The sequence below is a fragment of the Triturus cristatus genome, chromosome 4_2, assembly GCF_964204655.1.
Source record: "Triturus cristatus chromosome 4_2, aTriCri1.1, whole genome shotgun sequence".
In the NCBI taxonomy this organism is placed as follows: Eukaryota; Metazoa; Chordata; class Amphibia; order Caudata; family Salamandridae; genus Triturus; species Triturus cristatus.
This window is the reverse complement of record NC_140586.1, coordinates 899,034,100-899,048,464: the sequence shown is the minus strand read 5'-3', so window position 1 is coordinate 899,048,464 and position 14,365 is coordinate 899,034,100. Positions and strand designations below refer to the sequence as shown.

The window sequence follows — 14,365 nt, the reverse complement described above, 5'->3', positions numbered from 1 at the left end:
GAAATATCCGTGTGCCACAGGCTCCTGACACTGTCCTAGTAATACAAGGCCCTTACTCCGACTGTCCGTGTGCCCCAGGTTGCTCACACTGTCCTAGTTATATAAGGTCCTTACTCTGAAATGTCCGTGTGTCACAGGCTCCTCACACTGTCCTAGTTCTACAAGGCCCTTACTGACTGTCCGTGTGGCCCATGCTCCTCACACTGTCCTAGTTCTATAAGGCCCTTACTCTGACAGTCTGTGTGCCCCACGTTCTTCATTCAGTCAAGGACAAGGATTTGTAGAGCCCAGGGGCGGCTGGTGACATTTGAAAGTGGCGGGGCGTAAAATGATTGTGGTACTGCACTGCGGACCTGATCATGTATCTGATCTTTATTTAAAAAAAAAAAAAAAAAAAAATTCCCATACTAGGCTCTCTTCTATTCAATTGATGGAAAAAAATCAAGCCCTGAAGCTGGCACTAGGGCGCAGGTTCCGTTCCTTCAAGTTATGATTATATTCCATTGCATGGTCATTCACCCGGCTCATAGTGCACGCTTTGGAGAGATGTGTCCCTTCGTGTCACGCGGTTCAACTCCCCACATGAAGCCACAGGCGACCCCTTACACGAGAACGCGTGCACTGAAGCCTGGACATCGATCACTCAATATTGTTTGTATAGCGCTGCTGGACACCCGTGAGGGTATCCAGGCGTGTGGGGGGTGGCTGCTGCTGGGGGTGCCTTAGAACTCCAGAACAGGGGCAGCAGGGGTTACCAAGGCATTTGTGGGGCTACTAGAGTCACAGAAGTACCAGAAGAGTTGCAGACATTTAAGACACACGGCCTTCTGCGTGTCCTCACTGAGTGGTTCATTAATAAACAGAACCGGCAGCCGTGGGTTCTCCCATGGCGGGAAGCGGGGAGCGCCGAGCCAGCGCCTCCAAGGCTTCCTGGCGCAGAACCTTCCGGGCCCCACTTAGGAGTTTATTCATTTTGTAAACACATCCTTTGTGCTTCCCTGTTAACTGAGAGCTGCCGAAGGGATACCAGAGATCCCTGTCCACACCCCTGCACCCTTCCCAAGGCCCGCCTCCCTGTCCACACCCCTAGCCCCCAAGGTGCCCCCTGGCACAGTCGACTGTGTGGCATCTCTATTCTGCCAGTGTGCCAGTCACCACCTTCCCAGCACTGTATGGGTCGAGCGGACCTCCGATGTCAGCAGGGAACGCTAAAATGCCCCAGGAAATAACCTCACAGACGGTCTTCTGTAGGAAGCTGCCCTGGGGTATGGGGGTGGATGGGTAGAGTTACTGCCGGCATGAAGGGCCGATTCTTTTACAGGGCATGCTGGCAAGCAACCTATTCACATGCCCTGCACATGCCACCCCTTTCACTCATCCTGTACAATACTGCCTATAATAAATTAGCTGGGTGGGAATGTTACTCCCACTTGAGGCGTTTTACAGTTTGTGTGGCAGGTTACCTTAAAGTTACTTTAGTTGTCTGGAATTATTCAGGGCGTTAAATCTGTTCGAATCTATTTTAATACATTTTCTTAATCTTACTGACTTTTAATGCCAAAGAAGTACATCGACAACCCCAGGCTCTAATGTGAGCAGGACGACTGGCCACTGAGGTAAACGCCTGGCTCTTCCGGGTCAGAGGGCATTTGCTGGACAACTATTTCATGCGGTGCGGCCATTTCATATTAACAATGTCCCCTCAGATAATGGCGAGAACCGATGTCTTGTGAAGTGTGGAGCGAGACAGAGAGGGAAGAGGGGGAACAAAGGCGGGGGGAGGCAGCTGCCAGCAGCGGGAGAACTGAATAAAATTAAAACAAAAACTTACCTGACCGCCTCTGCTCCTGGTCCGTGTTGGCGCCTCTGCCCCCTTCAAACCGGAACACCACGTCAGCACTGGAGTGGCAACCCCTCAGCCAATCCTGGCGCTGCTGCAGCTACGCCCGCCGCCTGCCCATTAGGAGACCGAGGGGCTCCTAATGGGCATGCGCAAGGCAGTAAAAACACAAGTACGCATGACTGGGCACGGGCTAAAAATTACTCTCCATGCCCACTCATGCGCACTTGTGCTGCAGTGCTGCCTGTCCCTGGCTTGTCTGACAATGCATGTCAGTCAACATGACGCCGGACGACGCCGGACCGCCCACGGTCCGACGTCATGCTGACTGACATGCATTGTCAGTTCTCCCCACCCTCGGCGTCTCTGAACTTAAGTAAACTAAGTTCAGAGACACCGAGGAGGGAGCTGCGGGCACGGGCGGGTGTGGGGGGCAACGTCCCAATGGACGCACTGCGCCTGGTAGAGCCTGGCAATTCACCAGTGAGGGTTTTTAGGCGCTGGAGAGAGTAGGTTGTTGTTCTTCACTCTGTCCTTTTTCTACGAGGCCCTTACTCTCTATCCATATGTCCTATGTTCCTCAAACTGTATTCTTTTTCCATGTGCCTCACACTCCATGTGCTTTATCTGACTACCCCAAGTTCATCACACTTTGACCATGTGCTCCACACGTCTTGCGCTTTGTTGTGAAAGGCCCTTACTCTCTGTCCATGGGCCCCACACGCCTCACGCTTTGTTGTAAAAGGCCCTTACTCTCTGTCCCTGTACCCCACACTCCTCACTCTTTGTTGTAAAAGGCCCTCACTCTCTTTCAATGTGCCCCACACGCCTCATGCTTTGTTGTCAAAGTCCCTTGCTCTCTGTCAATGGGCCCCACACGCCTCACACTTTGTTGTAAAAGGCCCTTATTCTTTTACCATGTGCCCCACACTCCTCACACTTTGTTGTAAAAGACCCTTACTCTGTGCCCCACACTCCTCACACTTTGTTGTAAAAGGCCCTCACTCTCTGTCCATATACTCCACACTCCTCACGCATTGTCGTAGAAGGCCCTTAATCTCTGTCCATATACCCCACATTCCTCACTCTTTGTTGTAAAAGGCCTTCACCCTCTGTCCATGGGCCCTACACTCCTCACACTTTGTTGTAAAAGACCCTTACTCTCTGTCCATATACCCCACTCTCCTCACGCTTTGTTGTAAAAGGCCCTTACTCTCTGTCCATGTGCCCCACACTCCTCACACTTTGTTGTAAAAGACCCTTACTCTCTGTCCATATACCCCACTCTCCTCACGCGTTGTTGAAGGCCCTTAATCTCTGTCCATTTGCCCCACACTTTGTTGTAAAAGCCCCTTACTCAGTCCATGATCCTCGCACTCCTTGTTGTAAAAGGCCCTTAATCTCTGTTCATGTGCCCCACACTTTGTTGTAAAAGGCGCTTACTCTGTCCGTGTGCCTCACACTCCTCACTCTTTGTTGTAAAAGGCCCACACTCTGTCCATGTGCCCCACACTCCTTGTTGTAAAAGGCCCTCACTCTTCGTCCATGTGCCCCACACTCCTCATGCTTTGTTGTGAAAGGCCCTTAGTCTCTGTACATATACCCCACACTCCTCACGCGTTATTGTAGAAGGCCCTTAATCTCTGTCCATTTGCCTTTACACTCCTCACACTTTGTTGTAAAAGGCCCTTACTCGCTGTCCATGTGCCCCACACTCCTCACACTTTGTTGTAAAAGGCCCTTAATCTCTGTCCATTTGCCCCACACTTTGTTGTAAAAGGCCCTTACTCTGTCCATGTGCCCCACACTCCTCACTCTTTGTTGTAAAAGGCCCTCACTCTCTGTCCATGTGCCCACACTCCTCACACTTTGTTGTAAAAGGCCCTTAATCTCTGTCCATGTGCCTCACACTCCTCACTCTTTGTTGTAAAAGGCCCTTAATCTCTGTGCCACACAGTTTATTTTAAAACGCCCTCACTCTTTGTCCATGTGCCCCACACTCCTCATGCTTTGTTGTAAAAGACCCTCACTCTCCGTCCATGTGCCCCACACTCCTCACGCTTTGTTGTAAGAGGCCCTTACTCTGTCCGTGTACCCCACATATCCCACGCTTGGTTGTAAAAGGCCCTCACTCTGTCCATGTGCCTCACACTGCTCACTCTTTGTTGTAAAAGGCCCTCACTCTCTGTCCATGTGCCCCACACTTTGTTGTAAAAGACCCTTACTCTGTCCATGTGCCTCACACTCCTCACGCTTTGCTGTAAAAGGCCCTTTCTCTGTCCATGTGCCCCACACTCCTCATGCTTTGTTGTAAAAGGCCCATAATCTCTGTCCATGTGCCTCACACTCCTCACTCTGTTGTAAAATGCCCTTAATCTCTGTCCATGTGCCCCACTCTTTGTTGTAAAAGGCCCTTACTCTGTCCATGTGCCTCACACTACTCACTCTGTTATAAAAGGCCCTCACTCGCTGTCCATGTGCCCCACACTCCACACGCTTTGTTGAAAAAGACCCTCACTCTCTGTCCATGGGCCCCACACATTGTTGTAAAAGGCCCTTACTCTCTGTCCATATACCCCACACTCCTCACGCTTTGTTGTGAAAGTCCCTTACTCTCTTTCTATGTGCCCCACACTCCTCACTCTTTGTTATAAAAGGCCCTTACTCTGTCCATGTGCCTCACACTCCTCACTCTTTGTTGTAAAAGGCCCTTAATCTCTGTCCATGTGCCCCACACTTTGTTGTAAAAGGCCCTCACTCTTCGCGCTTTGTTGTGAAAGACACTTACTCTCTTTCTATGTGCCCCACATTCCTCATGCTTTGTTGTAAAAGACCCTCACTCTCTGTCCATGTGCCCCACACTCCTCACGCTTTGTTATAAAGGGCCCTTACTCTGTCCATGTGCCCTACACTTCTCACGCTTTGTTGTAAAAGACCCTTTCTCTCTTTGCCCCACACTCCTCCCGCTTTGTTGTAAAAGGACCTTACTCTCTGTCCATGTACCCCACACTCCTCACACTTGGTTGTAAAAGGACCTTACTCTGTCCTTGTACCCCACACTCCTCACGCTTTGTTGTAAAAGGCCCTCACTGTCTGTGCTGCACACTCTTTATGCTTTGTAGTAAAAGGCCATCACTCTTGATGTGCCCCAAACTCCTCACGCTTTGTTGTAAAAGGCCCTTACTCTCTGTCCATATACCCCACACTCCTCACTCTTTGTTGTAAGAGGCCCTTACTCTGTCCGTGTACCCCACACATCCCACGCATTGTTGTAAAAGGCCCTCACTCTCTGTCCATGTGCCCCACACTTTGTTGTAAAAGACCCTTACTCTGTCCATGGGCCCGACACTCTTCACGCTTTATTGTAAAAGGCCCTTACTCACTCCATGTGCCTCACACTGCTCACTCTTTGTTGTAAAAGGACCTTACTCTGTCCATGTGCCCCACACTCCTCACGCTTTGTTGTAAAAGACCCCCACTGTCTGTTCATGTGCCCCACACTCCTCACACTTTGTTGTAAAAGTACCTTACTTTCTGTCCTTGTACCCCACACTCCTTGTTGTAAAAGGCCCTCACACTCTGTCCATGTGCCCCACACTCCTCACTCTTTGGTGTAAAAGGCCCCTAATCTCTGTTCATGTGCCCCACACTTTGTTGTAAAAGGCCCTTACTCTGTCCGTGTGCCTCACACTCCTCACTCTTTGTTGTAAAAGGCCCACACTCTGTCCATGTGCCCCACACTCCTCGCTCTTTGTTGTAAAAGGCCCTCACTCTCTGTCCATGCGCCCACACTCCTCACACTTTGTTGTAAAAGGCCCTTAATCTCTGTCCATGTGCCTCACACTCCTTACTCTTTGTTGTAAAAGGCCCTTAATCTCTGTGCCCCACACTTTATTTTAAAACGCCCTCACTCTTCGTCCATGTGCCCCACACTCCTCATGCTTTGTTGTAAAAGACCCTCACTCTTCGTCCATGTGCCCCACACTCCTCATGCTTTGTTGTAAAAGACCCTCACTCTCTGTCCATGTGCCCCACACTCCTCACGCTTTGTTGTAAAAGGCCCTCCTTGTCTGTGAGCACTCACTGAAGGCTGCAACACACAGTGCTGTGTGCAACACACACAGTACTGAAGGCTGCAACACCTGGGCTACAAGCCCCACAAACACACACATCACTGAAGGCTGCAACACCTGGGCCACTGGCCCCCAAACACACACACAACACTGAAGGCTGTGATACCCAGGCTACTGGCCTCGCACACACAGCACTGAAGGCTGCAACACCCGGGCCGCCGGCCCCACAAACACACAGTACTGAAGGCTGCAACACTTGGGCCACCGGCCCAACAAACAGACACAGCACTGAAGGCCAGAACACCCATGTTACTGGACACACACCACACCACCCCACCCCACCCCCCACTGAAGGCTGCAACACCCGGGCCACCGCCCGACACGTGGGGCCCCATCAGAGACGCGGCCGTCCGAAGGAGTGGTCTTGACGGAGGATCGAAATATTACTGAGGATGTGCACTGCGTGAAGAGACCTTTGTCTTTGTAGGCCAACGTGACGTTTCCGGTTTTCCCGTTTTGACCCTCCAGGTGGTGGTCGGTCTCGACTGGGGTTTTCTTTGGCGTAATTCTGCAGTGACCATTAGGTCGACCAGAGATCGCCAGGTGGGAGTTGGAGACTAATGTTTGGTAAGGTCGCTGAAGCAGCATTCTTGATTTGTTTGGCTTGGTTTTTGGTTTAGTTTTTGTATTCGCTCTTTGCAAAGTCTGAAGGCAGGTAATGTGGATATTTTTCTCCTTTTGGAGTATTTGTTTGAAGTAGTAATATTTTACAATTTTTTTAAAAACATGCCTGTACTCAGCACACTCCGTAAGTGGTGTTGCTGCTCTTGTGGTACCAAAGTTAGCTTGGAACAAAGTCAGCCGGCTCCTCCAGAAGGGACGCCCAATAGAGATATGTATGTTAAATATGGTATTTCTCCCATAATGTATGGTTCATTGTGAAACAAATACACAAAGAAAGAGTCTGATTTACAATGGCCAGTGAATGGGTCATTCGATTTTAAAAAGGTGCAATATGTAGAACAGTGTTTATTTAAAAGAAAAAGTAGACAGGATATGTTTGATTGTGTGTGTATGTGGGATAAAGAAGTAAGAGAGAGAGTGAAGAGAGCAGAAGCTATAGCAGAAAACGATACATCAAAAAGCATTAGAATTAAAAAATAAAGAAATGAAGGAAAAAAATAGAAAAAGAAGATAGAGACCGTCCATTAGAGGTAAATGGCCAGGACCCTATTAGGCGCCCTATCTTTCCACTACTTAATACACCTCAGGATGATTGCATCCCATTCGAATGACCCCCACCCCCGTATAAATTTCCTACTCCAAGTGCCCCTGAGTATGAGGTTTCTGACGAGAAGCATTTGTCTTCAAAAGAAAAAGATAAAAGATACGCAAGGTGGGTGACATACTCGCTCTACTTTGACTAAAGCAGAAAAAGATACATTAAAAAACGCTGCTAAAGAGGAAGCTCGTCGGACTACTACAGCGACGATCCTCATAAAGATGGTTCAACCTTGGAAAGATATAGACCAGTTATATTTCGTAGAAAGGTTCTGTTGGGAGGTAATATATGGTTGGTGGCATATTTCTGACGAAACAGAACCAGCTGATCTAACCGTTGATTATAAGCGATTGGTAGATGGGACTTACCTTTTTTTTAAAGATATACTTGATACAATTAGGCGAATAGTTAAATTACGAGATTAAACATTGCGTTTATGGAAGGAGCAAGAATTAGCTAGAAAAAATAAAGTTGTAGAAACAGTTCAATCTCAGACAAAGAAAGTAGATGCTTTGGTGGATAAGAACAAACCCAGTAGTTGTGAAGGTGCTACGAAACCAATGCATGAAGCTGCACCCCTGTATGTTTCCCCGAAGGGTGCAGGAACAAATGATGATAAAACTTCGGATGATGCAAAGGGATATTTTATATATAATTGGGTTTACACTCCTTGGAGTAGAGCTGATGATATGGCTCTTAAAGCTGCTTTGGCCGACCCCGGGAAAAATCCCGCCGCCTTTTATGAGGAGGTGGAAGGAGCTATCGGCTCCTGCACTATGACCTTGCCAGATATTGATATGTTCTTTGGGCTTATTCTGCCCCCTGATATGTGGAGAACAAAACGTAAAATAAATGACGCTACAGCATTTGGTGACAACTGGGCGGAATTAGAAAGAATAGCTGGGGAAAGGGAACCTGCTCGGAAACCCCAGCAGGCGATATTAGATCTCCCTAAAGCTATTGTGGCTAAGTTAAAAACTCTCATACCCCCTAAAAAAATAGATTGGACTACGTTAGCGTCCTGTAAACAGAAAAAGGATGAGTTAGTTTCTGATTTCTTTTCAAGATTTGACAAGACATTCCATGATTTTAGTGGTCAGTCATTGGCCGATGATACGGGTAAGCATTTGTTTGTTGACAAATTTGTCGCTAATATGTTACCGGCAATAGCTAGTCGCTTAAAGGCCAGTGAGAGTTCTTGGACCACGTCTTCCCCAGTTTCCCTTTTGACTATGACCTAATATTATGAGCGACAGGATGGGAAGCGAAAGGCAGGGAATATAAGAAGGTTAAAGAATTAAAGACAAAAGTTATGTTGGCTCAAGTATATGGTCTATATGGTCCACCATTCAGGGGAGGTGGAAGAGGCAGACGTGCAATGTATACACCTGAAGTGCCCCCTCTCCCTCGAGCGAATTTGTCCCCTGATCAGTGTGCTTATTGTAAAGAGACTGAGCATAGGCGTTCTGAGTGCCCCCTTTTGCGAGGTCAGCAGTATCAGCAAGGAAAGGGAAGTATGAGAGGATGCCCAGGAATTCAGGAAACGGGGGAGTTGCAGGAGCTCGTCCTAGGTTTGAGGCATTTGAACAAGGTCCAAATTACTCTAATACTTTTGATAGACAAAATCAATATCAAATGTCTGATTATTCTGATGATGCACTTGCAGATTCTGATTACGCATAGGGATGCCTAGGATGGGGTAAGGGACCAGTTGAGGTGCCAGTAGATCAAATGGGTCCTTATGCTGACCCAAATGTCTTGGGATCTACTGATCAGTGTCTGGTTGATACAGGGGCTACCCGTAGTGCTCTGTCTAAGAGATTGGTTCCTAGGGCTCCCCTGTGCGGCACAACGATAACATCAATAGGGTTCGATGTAACACCTACACCTAGCCCGCTTTCCCAGCCACTTGTATTTGGACTTGACAAATTCACTGCCGCATGTCCATTTTTGCTTTCCCCTGACATGCCGGACAACATTGTGGGTATCGATATGCTCAAATATTTTCGTGCTACAATACGTTGTTCTCTGGAAGGTGTGCTTGTTATTTTAAATGACAATTATCCAATGGTTGAGAGATCCTGTTTATCAATGAGGATGCCGCTCTGGTGTCCTTGCCTTGCACTCTGTGGGCTAGATCAGATACTGATGTATGTCAAATGGTTATTCCTCCTGTAAAAATTCAAGTGAGAGTAGATACCCCTGAGCAGTGTGAAGAATAAACACTGTTATTGTTATCATTTCTTGCATCACATAATCACACAGTCTCGCGTCAGAAATTGCAATATTGTAAACACCGGGTTACCTATTTAGGTCCCCTCCTGTCTAAGGAGGGACGTGCTCTCTCACCAGATCATGTTCGGACCATTTTAGATACTCCTGTGCTCCGAAGGATGTCCGTGTACTGATTGGCCTTACTTCTTTTTGTAGGCAGTGGATCCCCAGTTGTTCGCACATTATTAAACCTTTGTTGGCCCTTTTGACTAAAGACACTCCGATGCCCCGGCCATGGACTACTGAATGTCAGAATGCCTTCTAATGTCAACATTTTCACCAACAGCCAGTACACATTTGGGGTGGCACACCATTTTGGTAGCTTGTGGAAAGAAAGGGGCTTCCTCACTGTGAGAAAGTGGCTCTGTATATACTGTTGCCAAATAGGTACAGTGTGTACAGTGTCCCCAGTTGCCAAATAGGTACAGTGTGTACAGTGTCCCCAGTCCCCAGAGGTTTGGCAGAGGTTAAAGTTAGATATAACCTTACTCTCCAAAGTGGTAGCTTGGTTGAGCAGTAAGGCAGTATCTGAGGGCAGTGTAAAGCATTTGTTGTACACACTGTCAGCAAATGGTCTCACACACTCAAGAACTGAACTCTAGGCCAATGGTTTGTATACAACATATATGGTTGTTAGAACCAACAATGGGTATCAAAACATACTTTCTCAGAATGAGATGCTTTAGTTAAACACTTTGCAATAGGCAATTGACTTTTGCAGATAATAGTTAGTTTTGTTGCAATAGGCAACACAATTTCAAACACAACACAATTTCAAACACAACAATACATTGAGCTCAATGGGAATTTTAAGTTATGTGCACTTGATTACTTTCAGGATTACTTTTCTAACTCTAGGACTGGATCCTAGATTCAGTCCTGGGACAGTTCTTGGAAACAAGTGAGTAAATTTGTTTTAGTTACTGTTATGATTTTTAAGCAATATTTGCTTTTTTAAAAGTTGACACTTAGAATCTTTTGCCAATCAAATTACCAATGTTATCCTATGGAAGGAAATTCACTTAGCAGGTAAGTGGGGTTATGGTTACTTTTTCTAGGTCAGTGTTGGATCCTAGATCCAGTACTAGTGTACCACCTGTAAGCAGTTGGGAAACTTCACTTAAGTTACACAGGTGATTTTTAAGGAATATTTATAAGTTTGCAAAATCGACACTTAGAAGAAATTTCATAGAAAAACAGTCAATGGTTTCTTATGGGAGAAAATTCAAGTTACGGGTAAAGTATGTTCTCGTTACTTTTGTAACCCAGTGCTGGGCTCCTAGGCTCAGTACTGGGGCATCTATCTAAAACGGGTAAGCAATTGCGTTTTCACAGTTGGTACGATTTTTAAAGAAGATTTGTAGTTTGCAAAAATCGACAGAAGACATTTCACAGAAAAACAGTCAATGGTTTCCAATGGGAGAAAATTGAGTTAGTGGTAAGTACGGTTGTTAGTACTTTTCAGGGTCAGTCCTGGGCCCCAAGATCCAGCACTGGGATCTCTCCTAATAGCAGGTGAGTATTTCCGTTTTCATTACTCGGTTGATTTTAGGTGAATATTTTAAAGTTTAGAAACTCCACACTTAGAAGAAATTTCAGAAGAAGCCAGTCAATGTTACCCTATGGAAGAAAAATGAGTTATCGGCTTTTGGGTAAGTACTCGACTGGCAGAGTTAAGGTTCTGGGCACAGACTCAGGGGTCTCCCAGGGTCAGGTAAGTACAGTTGTTACACCCTCAGTGGCACAGGGGCAGCCGGGTGCAGAGTGAGTTAGGCCCAAAGTTATCCTATGGGAGGCAGGGGGGGCCTTGGTTGGTGGCTGCTGACTAGCAGGTCACGCGGCTGTGGGAGCTGGGCTCCTGGTCACTTGCTCAGGGCAAATGGGGAAGTAAGTAGGAGTAGAAGTTGCACTGCTGATACCACTCGGGCAGCTGGGTGCAGGGTGCTTTTGAGCCTTCAGGCGCTCAATGGATTTCAATGGGAAAGCTCAAGGACGAACAAAGGCTGCAAGCTCGGGTACGAAGATTCTTCAGGTGCCACCACCACTTCGAGAGGTAAGTTGGGTAGTTGGAGGATAGGTAGGTACCCAGGAGTCGGGCAGAGGGGGCCGCATGGCGCTGGGTGCAGGGGTGCCTTTTGATGTCGGGAAATCTTACCCTCTGTTCATCGCGGTTGGGCGGGTCCCTGGTTCTGAGGCTGCAGGTGTCGTCAGGAGCGTCGAGGTGGGTCATTGGGTGCCGGATTCGGTGTCATAGATGCTGGGGGGGGGGCGTCCTCGGGGTCTTTGTCCACTCCGGCACAGGCCAGGCTTGGCGGGTGCAGAGTGTGCAGGGTTCGCGGTTCCGGGCTGATGCCAGGGGTTAGAATCTTCCTTTGAGCAGAGCCGCTGCTCGTGGGAGTCCCAGGTGCTCAGAGTCACAAGGTAGCCAGGTCCTCCGGGGTTTGTGAGGTTGCTGGCCGCAGGAGGTGCCGGGATTTAGCAGGTTTGAGGGTCGACAGGCCGGTAGGGCTGGGGCCAAAGCAGTTGGTGTCTTCCTCTTCTTAGCAGCTGCACAGCAGGTCTTCTTTCTTCTTGTTCTTCTTTGCTAGTTTAGAATCTGGAATCTGAGGAAGGAAGGTTCAGGGTGCCCCTAAATACTAAATTTAGGGGCATTGCAGGTAGGTAAAGGGCAGGGACCACTGGGTCCCTGTCCTGGGGTGGGTACACCCCCCATCCTGCCACTCTTCTGTGGGAGGGGGGCAGTGGCCTAGTCCCGATTGGGTAGGGCTCCCCTTCACCTCGCCTCCCCCACCTGAGGGGTGGGGTTGGCAGGGGCGGCACATCCCCTGTCCTGACTTGGAGTTTCCGGCCAGTCTTCCTGCCAGAGTGGGGGTCAGAACCGGTGGGGGCCAGTTGCTGAGTACAGCAAGTGGCCTGGAGAAGCTCACAAAGGCAGCCTGCCTTTGAAGCTTCCCCCTGCCCATCCTGGGGGAGGAGACCTAGCGCCTCGCCCAGGATGTGCATTGTTGCAGGCCCAGGAGAGCGGGGGGCTCTCCACCCAGGGGTCCAGCAATATGTCTGCTGTGGGGCAGCGTAGGAAGCCTCTCAGACAAGACGTGGATTGTAGGTTAGGTTTCAGGGGGCATCTCTAAGATGCCCTGTGTAGTGCTTTGTACATTAAATCCCACACTGGTATCAGTGCGGGTTTAATGTGCTGAGAAGTTTGATACCAAACTTCTCAGTCTTCAGTGTAGCCATTATGGTGCTGTGGAGTTTGTGTTTGACGAGCCCCCAGCACAATATACTCTTAAATGGCAGCACAGCACTTACAGTTCCCAGGAATGGACCTGGGTACTGTAGGGGCACAGGACTCGTGCTCCTGTGCCCACACCGCTGGCATAGGGCATGCAGCTAGAGGGGTGGCTGATGTATGCCAGGGCAGTGTAGGTTGTGGGCATGGCACACAGGGATGCGTGCCATGTCGACTCTTTGTTTTGTCTTGTACCCAGACACTCAGCCTGCAATGGCAGTGTGTGTGTGTTAGGGTACAGGGCCTCTAAGGGTGGCACAATGAGTGCTGTAGCCCTTAGAGGCCTTCCCTGGTCACAAGGCCCTGGGTACCTAGGGTACCATTTACCAGGGGCTGACATGTGGCCAGGGTTTGCCAATTTGGATTTTAGGGAAGGAACATAGGCCCTGTGCACCTGATTGGCAGGTGTACAGGGCACACTCAGTCAAAGTACATTCAGCAATTCAGCAAAAAGTGGGGGCATATCATGCAAGAAAGATGGCACTTTCTCACACTCACCTCACATGGGACACAGATAGTACATGGAGAATTAGTGCATAATCTTCTTACTGCCCTAACCTATCCTAAGAAAGTGGCAATTTTTAAGTGTAGTGCACACAAAAAAGTGAGTGATAAAATAGGAGCAGGTAATGCCTTTGCGGATCACACAGCCCGTGAGACTGCAATGCAGCGAAGTACCACATCTATGTATGTGGTGAAGTCACAAGCTGAACGTTGGCCTGATGCCAGGCAGGAAGTGCTGGACATGCAACAATCTACCTCTGCTAATGAACTAGATCAATAGTTTAAGGAGGGAACATTGGATGATGAGGGCTGCTGGAGAAATCCCAGATAACTGACCGCTTGTTTTCTGTTTATCAGCAGGTGCGGGAAGCTCTTCCTTCGTGAGCCCTGCTGTACTGACAGATCATCGTGACGTTTTGATCACCGAGAGAGGACGAGCTGCGTCACCTCAAGGGCCTGAGGAAGTCTTCCTGGACCACACGATCCCTGGTTAATCTAGATATCTGCTTCGATCCAGGAACAGACACTTCATCACAAAAAGAGACTGTTTGAGCCACTGTCCTGGGTGGTTCAAGACTGACTACAAAGGGGGGTAGCCTTTTAGTGACCACTAGTCTCAACTTTAGTGAAGAGACCAACGCCCGCCCATGACCTTAGGGCACCATCTGTTTTGTTGCTTGTCGACGAGCTGAACATACCTGAGGAGAAGAAATCGAATGCTGCAAAGATGTTTAGCGGCTGCACAGTGTTTATAACTGGACTGACTCTGACTGCTCTCATCATTGCGACAATAATGTTGGTTGTGGAAGAAATAACTCCGGATCGAAATTTACTGCCTACTCCTGTCCCCACAGAACATTATTAACTCACTCTTCCCAATTATGAAAAGAAGCACCGAATGTCACATCTCAATAACACTTTCTTCAAATGTTGCATCAGACACACCAGCTAAGCAATGCTACTAACTGTTGGGTTTGTGGCAAGACTCCTCAGAACATAAAAGCAATGCCGAGCTTGATTCAAACGTCTATATGCCTCTAAAGTATTTAATCTCTCAGAAACATGGGATGTGGGTGACCTCAATGCCAAACTGAACAAAGTCT

At 48.3% G+C, this 14,365-nt stretch overlaps 1 protein-coding gene across 12 annotated transcripts in view; it reads left to right on the top strand.

The window, feature by feature from the left end:
- The window catches only part of ST3GAL3 (ST3 beta-galactoside alpha-2,3-sialyltransferase 3), a 1,226,061-nt gene that overhangs the window by 40,135 nt on the left and 1,171,561 nt on the right, over positions 1-14,365 (top strand). The window lies entirely within an intron of this gene.